Below are 13181 nucleotides of genomic sequence, written 5' to 3' on the forward strand. Positions count from 1 at the left end.
CATTTCCCCAAAGAAAACTGGGGAGAGGACGCTCTCTCTATTTCAATTCCATCAAAGGACCAGCATGTTCAGATTTCCACAATCCCTATTTCTTGAAAACCCTTTCCTCCTTATGTACCTGAAGCATCAAAGCCTATGGCTCATACACATCTCAGGGTCACAAATGCTGAAGCTCAACACACCAGTGACTCCAGTTTAGGCAGTCGTGTTCCCCGTAACAATTAAACATTGATTACAGCTTAATCTTAATGAATGTGGTTCGAGTGATGACGCATCACACATCCATCCAAGTGCCCTCAGCACCTCCAAAAGCAGAGGTCCAATATTAGCATCATGGTGACAAGACCGAGTCATTGCTTTGGTACCAAAAGAACAGCGACAGAGACTAAGTCCAACTGACCGAAATTTATTTCTCCAATGTCGCTAATTTGATTCTGGTCTCTTTCTTCTCCTTCCGCTTCTGCTCCTCATTTCTTACCGGGAGTAGAATTGGACTTAGCAAAACCTAGCAAGGCAGGTGCTTCCTCACAGCCACTGAGCAACACTTTGAGGGGCGACAGGTGAAGCTCTGGGGGCATAAGCAAGGAACCTGGACGAACTGCTGATGTTTTTGTCTAGAAGTCTGTTAGGCAGAGAGAAAGAGCCTTTTGCAGACTAGTACTTTGTGCATCGGAAACAGGTATTTTGATCGTTTCATTAGAATGTCAACATTTTATAGTGTTGCCTGATGGAAGTTTCCTTTTCAGGACTTTCCTTTCTGTGTCTTTGGTCCTTCAGCTCTCCCTTCTAGGACAGCACTCAGCAAACTTGATTTGGAATGGTTTACTGGCCTGGTACCAATTCTTTCTGAACATTATCGGTGAAGGAAGGAATCTGCAGAGAAGAGCCAGCGTCTGCATTGGTGGTTCAGTGGGAGAATTCTCGCCTCCCATGCGAGAGACCCGGGTTCGATTCCCGGCCAGTGCACGTACCATTCTGCCCGGCCTGGTGCTTTCCTTATGGGGGTGCAGTGCCCGTGTCCTCCGCAGCATCAGCAAGTGCCACAGCACAGCCCGCTTGTCATTTTCACTTTCTCCCTGCCAGGAGCACCGGACACAGGAAGCACAGCAAAAAGCAAACTCAAGCCTGCACAACTCACTGGATGAACTGTACTTGCTTCCTTATCTTCTCCTTTGTCTCCTTGAGTTCCACTTTCGAAAGCTGCTGTTTTCAGATTGAACTTCTATACTATCTGCTTGGCTGGTCGCACTCTTTTGGCAACAATAAAACAAGTGTCTTTTGAATGGGAGACTTGAATCATGATAGGTAGGCCTCCGTTTCTAATATTCACCTGGAAAGCTGTGTGTTCTTCTGTAAGGACTGGTTTAGCTGCATCTTCTGCTCTTTGTGAACTTCTTTCATTTTTATTGCATTCAGAATATTTTCTAATTTCCATTACCATCTCTGCTTTCATACAAGGATCCGCAGACGTGGTTGTAAAATTACAAATACACAGGATTACCTTCTTGCATTTTTGTAACTGAATTTTAGATGCTGGTTGAGCCTTCTCAAATGTCTCACGAGGAACATATTCTCTGGGCAGCCTCTGGTCTTGCCGCTGACATGTGCTTACCAAGCGCCTTAGTGTAAATGTTTAAAAGATGCGCATCAAGCTCAAAAATACAGGCAACCAACTCTTGTTTTCTATATAGTTTTACAATCATTCTCAAAGACCAGCGCTGCAGGATGACACTTCAACAACTTCAGATATTTCCTTCTGGATATTCTAAAGCACTAGACACTAAAATGAAATATCAATACAATGTCATAGTCACAGTGGGTAATACATCCTAATTTGTCAGTTACCCCTTCTCGCTCTCACTTCATCTTCCTCTCAAGCTTCAGCAAAAAAGAAACTTACTAAAAGAAAGGGTTATAGAGACTTAGACAGAGTCTAGAGGCCCTCCCTAGGATTTTCAGGAATACTGCTGTGGGGCTTGGCATGACGTGGTAGTTTGCAGTATCTGGCTGAAGCTTGCATAAGATTAACCTCTGCAATGACCACTCAACCCTGTTTGAAATCTGTCAGGCACTGAAAATGGATTTGGGTCCATTTCTTTTCCTCCTTTGGTTCAAGAAGGCATTCTCCATCTCACGGTGCCAGGGCCAGGCTCATCACTGGGAATCATGTCCCACATTGCCAGGGAGGTTGTGTCCCTGGGGAAGTCAGTCCCGTGTAGCAGAGTGAGCAGTGAGTTTATTCGCAATGTGGGCTGAAAGAGAGAGACCTCATCTGAGCAACAGAAGACACTCTCCAGGGGTGACTCTCAGACATGATGTCAAGCAGGCCTAGCTTTGCCTGCCTTCTGACGCAGAATTAGTCTCCTAGGGAAGCCTCAAGATCAAAGGCATGCCTTATCTTTTGACTTGTTGAAGCTGGCCGAATGCAGCATACCATAAGGGGATTGGTTTTCATAAAGGTGATTAAGTTGCAAGTTATAATTCCAACGCTGTGAAAATATCCAAATTAAGGCACCAAAAAAGGATACCATCTGGATGAAAGGCTGCCGGCATCTGGGACAGCTGTGTCGGCTGGGCAGGCATGTGGCTGACGTCTGCTGTCCTTTCCTCCTGCCTTGCCATTACAAATGGCTCTCTCAGCTTCTGTCTCCAGTGCTTTTCACTAAGCATCTGTGATATCTTACTTAGCTTCTCCTCCGGGGCAGGCTCTGGGTTTCGTCTCTCAGCTTAGCATCTCTAAACACCTGTGACTTGGTTTTCATTTCTCTGCCCTCTGTCATCTCTTCATTATGACTTTTTGAGAGACACGGATTGGAGGTATGCAATGTTGCCTCTCTTGCTGTGAGGACGGTCTAGGTGGAGGCTAAAATAATGAACTTGATCTCAACAAGGGACTCGACCATCTGTTTGGCCTCACACACCCTTGGCTCTATCTGGCCACTGCTCAGCACCCAGGACGCACACCATCTCTGGCCATCATGATTTAATGACTTTCTCCATCAACCAGATCTGCATGTTTCCCCACATCCTCTCTCAGCCACAAACATGCATTTCCCACTCACAACTCCTCATTTACCAGCCAAATGCCCCATAGGTTCTCTGAATTACCAACGCTAAAGCCCAACGCCCCAGTGAGTCCCCTGTCGGCTGCACACGCGACTCTCCCTCAGCGCTCTATGGCCAGATCCGAGCACAGCATCTCCCAAAGAGTAGGGCCCTGTCCCGAGTGTCTCAATCAGTGAACAAAACAGCACCCTCCCCTATTCCCACCCCTGCCCCGTTAGTTCCTTTACCCTCACCACCTCCTTCCAGTTACTAAGTCCAGATCTCTCCATCCTCTTTGGAAAAACTCTCACCCCTGCTTGACTCGTTCTGACTGACTGGATTTGTCCACTACTTCAGTCACACCTGTGTGTTTAGGTGGCACCGTAGCCAGGACTAACGTCTTAGGGCACGTGGCTGTTTGAAAATACCCAGCACCCGCCAGGACGGAGGCAGGACCCTGGCGCCTCTGCTGAGTTCCCTTGAGGACCGGCCCGAGCCGTGGTGCCCCCTGGCGGAGGAGCCGGGAAGGGCCCCGCAGGCTGCACCAGCGCCCGTTTCCCCACAGCGTCTCAGACTCTACTGGGAGGGCAGTTTCATTTTACCCTTTTTAACTCCTGAACCTCCTTTTCTTGGCCATTTGAAACCTCCTGCTCCACAGGTCACGGAGGGCCAGTTTCAACAAAGATGAAACACCACGGATTTCCGCAAAAGCCAGTGTCGGGGGAGGGGCTGATCCGAGGGGAGGGAGAGTCCCCAGGTGCGAACTCAACGGGTTTTGTCTTCGGGCCGACTCTGGGCGGGAAATTAAACAAAAGCTTGGGGCAGAGTGTGCGGTTTTCCTCCTTCAGGGGGTCCTCTCCTGCGCAGTGGTGCGTGCTCCCCACACCCGCAGCCCAGGGCCCCCGCTGCGGAGAGGCCGGGCCGCCCGGGCCCCGACACCTGCCGGGCCCACCTGGAGACGCGGCGGCTGCACCACGGCGCTTCCCCCGCGGGGGGCCCAGCTCAGGACCCAGGACGTCCCGGGAGCTCCGATCAGACCTTCCCCAGGCGCGCGCTTTCCCTCTCCCTCCCTCCCGGCTCTGCTCCCGCCTCCCCCGGCCCCCAGAGAGCGGGGTTCACGGCTTGCCCTGCGGCCACCCCCTGCAGGGGCCCCGGGGAGGGTGAAGCCCGGCGTGGGCCTCCGCTGCAGGCTGGACGAAAGGGCGCTGGAGTCCCCACCAGGCCGGAGGAGCCGTGCCCAGAGCTCTCAGACGCGGCCCGGGGCCGGGGCCCAGCCACCAATCCCTCCTTGTGAGGGGCAGTGGCCGAGCCACCCCGCCAGGGCGGCCCCCACGCACCGCCCGGGACTGGGGGTGACACCCTAAGGTCTGAGCATGCCGGGGCCAGTGAGGCTGTCCCCCCGCCTCGGTCAGCCGCGCCCTTTGCTCACCTACCGAGGTCAGAAAGCGGAGGGACGCGCTGACCCGCACGGAGGCTTCTCCGACAAGAGCCTCCGGAGTGTCCCTGGCCCGGTGAAGCGTCGCCTCTGCAGCGCGGGCTGCCGTCTGGAGAAGGCGGGGGGCACCCAGCTCCGGGAGGGGCCGGGTGGGGCGGCGGCGCCCCGGGGCAGGCAAGGGGCGCCCCAGAGGATGGAGAAGGAGAGGCAGCACCTCCGTCCTCTCCCACCGTCTCTCGTCGAGCTGGAAGCCGGGACGTCGCGGCCCGACCAGGGCCAGATGCAGAAGAGGCTCCGAAACGACTCCCAGGACACCGGGTGGAGACAGGGCCCGACGCGGGGCGCGCCTCCAGGCACAGGTCCTGCCCCACCCGCACTTCGCCTCCGGGCGCCAGAGGCTTTGCAGAGCCTGGAGCACCTGCCCGAGCCGCCGTGCCCGCAGTGGGGACCCGAGCCCGTCATCTCCGCGGGGCGGGGCTGTGCCGCCCTCGGCGCTTTTCTTTAGTTCTGTCCTGAAATCAGCCTCTTTCCGGAGTGTCCTCTAGGTCCCCTAGGTGAGGCTGGTTCAGCTCAGCCAGTGTCCTCGCCACTCGTTTTGAACCTCACGTTTTCATTTACGTCCAGCCTGCAGAGAAACTGGCTGCCACCTTTTCCGCTTCCAGGAGCCCGGAGGAGCCGGTGCGCCAGCACTGCGCACAAATGTGGGTAGATTTAGTCACCAACCCTTGCTACTTCTGGCTCCTCTCGGTCCCACCAGCCGGTGGTGACTTCCTGGGTCAGCATGAGCTCCGGAGACGCTTAGCGATGAGGGGACAGGGAGGTGAGGCCAGCCACCCCTTAGGTCCAGTCCAGGAAGAATAGATCAAAGGGAAGGGAAGGAAATCCCTGAGGCTTCCAGACCGAAATGGCCAAGAAGTGGACTTCCCAGCGAGCCGAGTCCTCCTGTGGTGGTGAAGGTGAGTTGAGAGCCCACCTGCTCTTCGCCCAAGTGCAGAGAGCAGACCACCTGGGCCCGCGCAGCAGGGAGTGTGCAGCCCCCAGTCTTCTACGATGGAGAGCACTTGAGCATCCACTTCCAGCAGCAGCTCTGCGGTTCCCAAGGACGCAATTATGCTTAACTGAAGAAAGGATCCAGGGTAAGGAAATGGGAAAACTGCTGTAGTTCAAAAAGCCACTGTTCCTGCCACCATCACAACCACTTCCCCCTTAATTTTAATTGCATTTTCCAGGTCACTGCCCCAGATTTGCAACATTTCCTTTCTAAATGCACTGTTTCTGGAACGTACCATGAGTCTGGGGGTTTACTGATGAACATTGGAAGTATTATAGTCATTTTATGCATTCCAGAAACCTGCATGATAAACACAAGCTCACCTGCACCACTTCCCCCAAGATGGGAAAGAGAAACTAGACACAGATGAAAAGCGTTAAGCACAGGCTTTAAATCTGCTCTTTCCAGTAAAGTTCACCTTCCCTGGATATGCCCATCCAGGGTGTTCTCTTTCTGACATCCACTCCCAGAGCCTGCCATCAGTTTTCCAGCTCCAGGCTTTGCTTCTCCCTCTGTATCCTATTCTGACACCCACGTGCTTTCATAAGCAGAAAACGTCAACCATTCCTCTATCTCCAGTTTGCACCAAAGGCCACCGTCTTTCCTAGAAAGAAGACAAAATAGAAATATCGTCACAAGACGTTGTACATTTCATGGTCGTAAATAACTAAAGGAAACTTTTCCTAAAATCAAAGCCCTGCCTGAAAAGTGACTTTCTTCAGTTAGTTTGTTTCTTGTTTCATAGGCCCACCCTCACTCAGTGGCCAGCGTTAGCAGACCTTGATCAAGCCTGCACACAGTGCACTCGTCTCCCGTGAGGTGACAACCCAGTGTGTGTGGTCACAAGGCGGTGCCCAGTACATGTGCACACCCATGTCCACTCAGACAGGAGACTTTGACAGCACAGTGCTATGTCTGTGTGACGGTTGTTCAGGACTGTAGGTATTTCAGAAGGTACTGGGCTGCGTGTGCGACAAGTGGAGGACTATCCTATAATATTTTAGGACTCTGCAAGCTTAGCAAGACAATGTGTTCTCCTCACACAACAGGATAGGTACATTCTGAAGTGAGCTGAGGGATGGGAAATGAAGCCACGTGGTGAGCGTATCTGAAAACGAAAAGAAGGGTGCTAGGTGAGGCGCCCTAGGAGGTTGGTCCCTGGGCCCTGAACAGCTGCCTTCAGGATATAGGGCCTCACTCCTGCTAAACCAGCCATCAGTTAGGGTGTCCCAAGCAAGCTCTGTGCAGCCAAGCTGGCACCAAACATATAGGAGCGTAGAGACCGGAAATCGATGCTGTTCACGCCTGGTTTCGAACCGGCGACCTCTCGCATGTGAGACGAACATGATGACCACTACACTACGGAAACCTTGCCCCAAATGGTTCCATGCAGTCCATCCCTCCCAAGCCTCCTCCTGCGCTCTCCAACTACTATGGTTTGCAATACACCAAAGGCAACTGCGTTTTGAAGTCGGACACCTGCAGCGCAGTGGTGGAACAGGCCCCGGAAGGCACCGCGCAGTCCTAGGGCACCGCACCCCGCGGCCCCCGATGGGCCCCGGCTGAGGGCTGTACGCCGACCTCCCGCGAGGACGCTGAGCCCCGCCCGCCGGGTGCAGTCTCGGCTCTGCTGGTTCCGGAACTGAGCGCGCTGGGACAGGAGTGGCCGTGACAGGCTCTCCAGCGCCCAGAGCTGCAGGAGGCGGCGGGTCAAGCTGGGCCGTGTCACCGACGCTGCTCCCGTCCCGGGGCTGCGGACCCTCCCGGCTCGGTGGCACGTCTCACGGCACCGGCGGGCAGGGTCTTGGCTCTTGGCATACGATCCACTCTTCGCGTCCACTCGGAACGGCCGTCTCTCCCCTGCGCGGGCGACGGGCCAGGCCTCGGCGCTTTCCTGCCACCCTGTCTTCTGGACGTCTCCGCACTGTCCTCCTTGACAGAGGAGCTGCCACTGCGCCTGCCGCTGTCGCCTGTGCTCGCCACTGGACTGAAGTCCAGGACTTCCCTCAGCCTTCCGGTTTTAGCAGGTACCGAGGCATTTGACTGATGCAAAATCTCGACCCTCCAAGCCAGGCCCACACCCCTGGGCGGCCTCTACTGAGCTGCTCCCAAGACGAGCCAGGCAGGAGGCCACGCGCCAACCGCGGAGTATCAGGGCGGCCACCCGGCGGAGGAGGCAGGGCAGCCCACGCAGATCTCACCGTCGCGCCAACCATCCCTCACCTGCCTGAGGTTCTGTTCTAAGGGCTGTTTGATTGCGCCTTTATCGTCCTTGCACCTTCTCTTTGGCTGCCTTTTCAAATGTTCTTGCTCAGCAGGTCATGAATGCGAGTTTTAACAGAGACGTCGGGGCGGTTTTCGGAGAAAGGTCGGGACTGGAGAGCGTGACGCGTTCTCCTCGCAGCAAAAGGCCAACGCGCAGAACGGGTTTCCGTGTGCTGAAAGGACTGAACACACTCACTCTCTCCCCCCCCCCCCCACTCTCTCTGTCTCTCTCTCCCCCCACCTCTCTCATTCTCCCTTTAGGGTCCCCATTGGATGTGGAATTAAAAAAAAAATTGGGGTCGACTGTGCCACGTTTCTTTCCCTACGATCAATCCCCTGGTGCAGGGGGTGCCGAGCTCCTGGCACAGCCGCCGTCCCGGACCCGCCGTGGGGAGGAGGCGGCGGCGCTCACCGGGCAGCGGGCGCGGGGCTCCCCGGGGCCTGCTCGGCTCAGCTGGGGACGCGGGCGCGCTGGACGGCGTCGTCTCCCCGGAGCCCGGAGGCCCCGGTCGAGTGAGGGAGGGCAGGGCGCTGGAGGTCCTTCCTCCAGAGGACCACGGGGCGGGTCGCCGTCCCCTGCTCCCCCCGGGGAGCCGCCCACTCTCCGCGCGCGCCCGCGTCCCCGCGCCACCTGCCCCTGGCCGGGTGCCGGCGACCCCGGGCCCGCCCCGACTGCCGCCTCTCTGCAGACTGGGGGGAAATGCTGGGGACACCGCCCCGGCGCGAGGGGCCGCCAGGGGGGCTCGGCCACGGTCCGGGCCGCGACGACAGGCGGGGAAGCGCCGTTCTCCGGGCGGTGGGGAGGGAAGGCGCGGTGCGTCGGCGCTGCCGAGGCTCAAACCCCGAATTCCGGGCACGGCGAGGCTCGCGAGTTAAATTCTCCCCCCGCCTTTGTCAGGGGAGTCATTCGTTCCATTCAGAGATGGAGAGATGGAAGGGCTTTGCGGACCACTGTCTACACATCCGAAACGAAAAACCACGAATTTCTGCCCAACCGGGATCCCCGGCATGAGGACAGCACCGGCGCCCAGGGCTCCCCGGGGCCTGTGGGAGCGCAGGGAGAAGGGCGGCACGTCACGCGGGTGGAAACGTCGGGCTGTTTCCCGGGAGCCCTGATCCCACCCGCGCTCGGGGGCTGAGCGGGGAGTGTGGGAAGCGCCTGAGGGAGAAGCGGCCTGAAGGTGCGGGAAGCGGAGCCGCGACTCCGGCGCCGGGGGAGGGAAGGCCCGCAGGCCAGCACCCGCGGGTCTGTCGTCACACACGGGGGTCAGGGGGAGCGCGCGGCCACCCCTGCGCGACAGAAATTGTGCAGTAGAGTTTCCGCAGGAGGGAAATCCCAGGGTCAGCAGCTGCCCAGGTGCAACGCACCAGCCAGGCCTGGGAGAACCGCCTTCCCCATCCGGGAGGGCTGCCCCCACCCCGGGAAGTCTGCCGCCCACTCTTTCTTTAAGCCAACTCTACAAAAACTCTCACTGCTCACCCCAGTACATGGGACCTGACTTCCCAGGGGCACAAGCCTCCCTGGCAATGTGGGACATGATTTCCAGGGTTGAGCCTGGCCCTGGCACCCTGGAATGGAGAATGCCTGCTTCAGCAAGAGGAGGAAAAGAAATGAACCCAATGAAGTATCAGTGCCTAAGGGATTTCAGATACAGTGGAGTCAGGCTTCAGCCAGAGATTGCAAACCGCCAGGGTATACCAAGCCCCAAACAACAGTATTCCTGAAAATCCTAGGGAGTGCCTCTAGACTCTGTTTGAGTCTCTATCAACCTTCCTTTTAGTAGTTTACTTTTTGCTGAAGCTTGAGAGGAAGATGAAGTGAGAGGGAGAAGGGGTAACTGAGAAATTAGGATGTAACACCCACTGAGACTATGACATTGTATTGATATTTCATTTTAGTGTCTAGTGCTTTAAAACATCTGAAATGTTGAAGTGTCATCCTGCAGCACTGGTCTTTGAAAATCATTGTAAAACTATATAGAAAATAAGAGTTGGTTGCCTGTGTTTTTGAGTTGATGCACATCTTTTAAACATTTACACTAAGGTGCTTGTTAAACACATGTCAGCGGCAAGACCAGAGACTGCCTAGAGAATATGTTCCTCGTGGGACACTTCAAGAGGCTCAACCAGCATCTAGAATTCAGTTACAAAAATGTAAGTAGGTCATACCACGTATGTGTAATTTTACAACCACGCCTATGGATCCTTGTATGAAAGCAGCGATGGTAATGGAAATTAGAAAATATTCTGAACTCAATCAAATGAAAGTAGCTCACAAAGAGCAGAAGCTGCAGCTAAACCAGTCCTTACAGAAGAACACACAGCTTTCCAGGTGAATATTAGAAACGGAGGCCTACCTATCATGATTCAAGTCTCCCATTCAAAAGACACTTGTTTTATTGTTGCCAAAAGAGTGCGACCAGCCAAGCAGATAGTATAGAAGTTCAATCTGAAAACAGCAGCTTTCGAAAGTGGAACTCAAGGAGACAAAGGAGAAGATAAGGAAGCAAGTACAGTTCATCCAGTGAGTTGTGCAGGCTTGAGTTTGCTTTTTGCTGTGCTTCCTGTGTCCGGTGCTCCTGGCAGGGAGAAAGTGAAAATGACAAGCGGGCTGTGCTGTGGCACTTGCTGATGCTGCAGAGGACACGGGCACTGCACCCCCATAAGGAAAGCACCAGGCCGGGCAGAATGGTACGTGCACTGGCCGGGAATCGAACCCGGGTCTCTCGCATGGGAGGCGAGAATTCTCCCACTGAACCACCAATGCAGATGCTGGCTCCGACCTGCAGGTGCCTTCCTTCACTGATAATGTGCAGAAAGAATTGCTACCAGGCCGGTAAAACATTCCAAATCAAGTTTGCTGAGTGCTGTCCTAGAAGGGAGAGCTGAAGGACCAAAGACACGGAAAGGAAAGTCCTGCAAAGGAAACTACCATCAGGCAACTCTAAAGTGTTGACATTCAAATGAAACGATCAAAATACCTGTTTCCGTTGCACAAACTACTAGTCTGCAAAAGGCTCTTTCTCTCTGCCTAACAGACTTCTAGACAAAAACATCAGCTATTCATCTAGGTTCCTTGCTTATGGCCCCAGACCTTCATCTGTCGCCCCTCATAGTGTTGCTCAGTGGCTGTGAGGAAGCACCTGCCTTGCTAGGTTTGCTAGGTAAAACTCTAATCCGGGTAAGAAATGACAAGCAGAAGCAGAATTAGAAGAAAAAGGCCAGAATCAAAATAGCGACAATGGAGAAGCACATTTCGATCAACTGGAATTAGTCTCTGTCGCTGTTCTTTTGTTACCAAAGTAATGACTCGGTCTTGTCACCATGATGCTAATATTGGACCACTGCTTTTGGAGGTGCTGAGGGCACCTGGATGGATGTGTGATGCGTCATCACTCGAATCATGTTCATTAAGCTTAAGCTGCAATCAATGTTTAATTGTTTCAGGGAACACGACTGCCTAAATTGGACTAACTGGTGTGTTGAGCTTTAGAATTTGTGACCCTGAGATGTGTATTAGCCATAGGTTTTGATGCTTCAGGTACATAAGGAGGAAAGGGTTTTCAAGAAATAGTGATTGTGGAAATCTTAACATGCTGGTCCTTTGATGGAATTGAAACAGAGAGAGCGTCCTCTCCCCAGTTTTCTTTGGGGAAATGAAAGGAAAGAAAGGAACTTGCAGATCACTCCCACACGTTGGGATTCAAGCCATGTTGACTTTTAAAAATAAATGCAATTTTATTGAGATATATTTGCACACCACAAGTCGATCTAATGTATAAAATCAATGATTGATCCTCTTCAACTGTCCAACAAGGACGTATTGTCCTCCAGGCAGTCTCTAATCTTGCAACTGACAAGCGCTTAGCAACGGCCTTGGGTGTAAATGTTCAGAAGCTAGGCTTCAGCTCCAAAATAAAATAATTTTATACTGAGAAAGAAGGCTAAATTTAAAAAAAAAAAAAGTGAGCGGGCCACGCTGGCTAAGCAGGCGCAGTTCTCGCCTGCCATGCCGGAGACCCAGGTTCGGTTCCCTTTGCCTGCCCATGTAAAAAAAAAGGAAAAAAAAATTCATCCCTTTCCTTTGACAAGTGTACCTTAATTGTCACCTAGAGGACAAGGTTAAATTTAGAGTCCCGGGCTGCCTGCATGCCAGGCCAGAGAAAGGAAGCGTGTGAGAAGCCCCCACCCAGCTGCCCGCAGGCCTGCTCCGACGTGGGGTGCAGCGCGCACGCGAACCCCTACCCACGCACACCTCGCCGCGCAGGGTTCCCAGGCGCGGACGTAGCAGGGTCGGCAGCTGCCGAGGCGCCACGGGCCAGCCTGGCCCCGGGAGAGCCGATCCCCGCCCAGGGCGCCCCCCGGGGAAGTCTGCGAGCGCACGTCGCCGGCCCAGCGCGCCCCTCCCCGCGCCTGTCCCCGCCTGTCCCCGCCCCCCGTCCCCCGCCGTCCTCCCGACCCGCTCTCCGCAGAGGCGCCCGAGGTCTCCGCGCCCCGCATGGCCGCCTCCTCGGGGCTCGGCCTCCCCGCCCTGGTCCGGCTCCCCTCCAGGGCCACGGCGGACACGACGTTCCCCCTCCACTCCTCCGGGGAGGACGGCGCGGGAGAGAGAAGACGTGCGCGGGCCTCGGCGGGGTCTCCCGAGCTGCGGACTGGGCCGTCCATGATCTGGTGCGGGTTTGGGGAGGCGGCACCCACCGTCCTGCTCACCGTGTGGGGGTGACTCCTCCACCTGCCCTGCTCGGGGCGCTGACGACACTTCTCCGTTTCCGCGAAGCTCCCCGGCTGCCTGCCCGGCGCCCGCCCGGCTCTCTCCCTGCACACCGTCTCCATGCAGCCCTCCAGGATTTCCGGCCGCCGCTTGCGGCTCTCCTTCCCCCCACGGGCCTCGCCCCCAGCCTCCTCCCCCGTCGCCCAGTGAGCAGGTCACCAGCACGCGGAGCCGAGGGGCCGGCGCTGACCCCCCTCATTTCCAAGGAGGCGCCATCGTCAGGAAGTGGCCGCGGCCTGGTTGTTTCGAGCTCAGTCCCGACTGGGTCTCCGATGCAGCCGGACAGGGATTTGCATCTTTGCATGGCCGCCTAGACCCGGACACTCTGGGCAGTGGCTCTGGAAAGCCTCGGCCGCTGGAGCACAACAGTGACTGGTGAGGACGCGAGGGCGGCCTCGGGCTTCCTGGGAAGTGCGCACAGGGTCTTTCCTTCCTCGGCGCTCTGCATGGTGGCGGTGGCCCTTGTCATTTGGCACTTGGTGCACAGTATAGTTCAGGTTGAAAAAGTAAGGTGCTGGGTGAGGAGAGCCGCCAGCGAGCACTTCCCTGACCGGGAATCGAACCCGGGCCGCGGCGGTGAAAGCGCCGAATCCTAGCCACTAGACCACCAGGGA

General features: G+C 55.6%; 3 non-coding genes across 3 annotated transcripts; 1 reads left to right on the forward strand and 2 right to left on the reverse strand.

Annotated features, from left to right (window-relative positions):
• The first annotated feature begins 895 nt into the window (after window positions 1–895).
• TRNAG-CCC (transfer RNA glycine (anticodon CCC)) lies at window positions 896–966 on the forward strand. The gene has a single exon. It is a non-coding gene; the product is annotated as a tRNA-Gly (tRNA).
• Window positions 967–10492: 9526 nt separating this feature from the next.
• On the reverse strand, window positions 10493–10563 carry TRNAG-CCC (transfer RNA glycine (anticodon CCC)). The gene has a single exon. It is a non-coding gene; the product is annotated as a tRNA-Gly (tRNA).
• Window positions 10564–13109: 2546 nt separating this feature from the next.
• TRNAE-UUC (transfer RNA glutamic acid (anticodon UUC)) lies at window positions 13110–13181 on the reverse strand. The gene has a single exon. It is a non-coding gene; the product is annotated as a tRNA-Glu (tRNA).

Source organism: Tamandua tetradactyla, chromosome 4 (genome assembly GCF_023851605.1).
Source record: "Tamandua tetradactyla isolate mTamTet1 chromosome 4, mTamTet1.pri, whole genome shotgun sequence".
Taxonomy (NCBI): domain Eukaryota; kingdom Metazoa; phylum Chordata; class Mammalia; order Pilosa; family Myrmecophagidae; genus Tamandua; species Tamandua tetradactyla.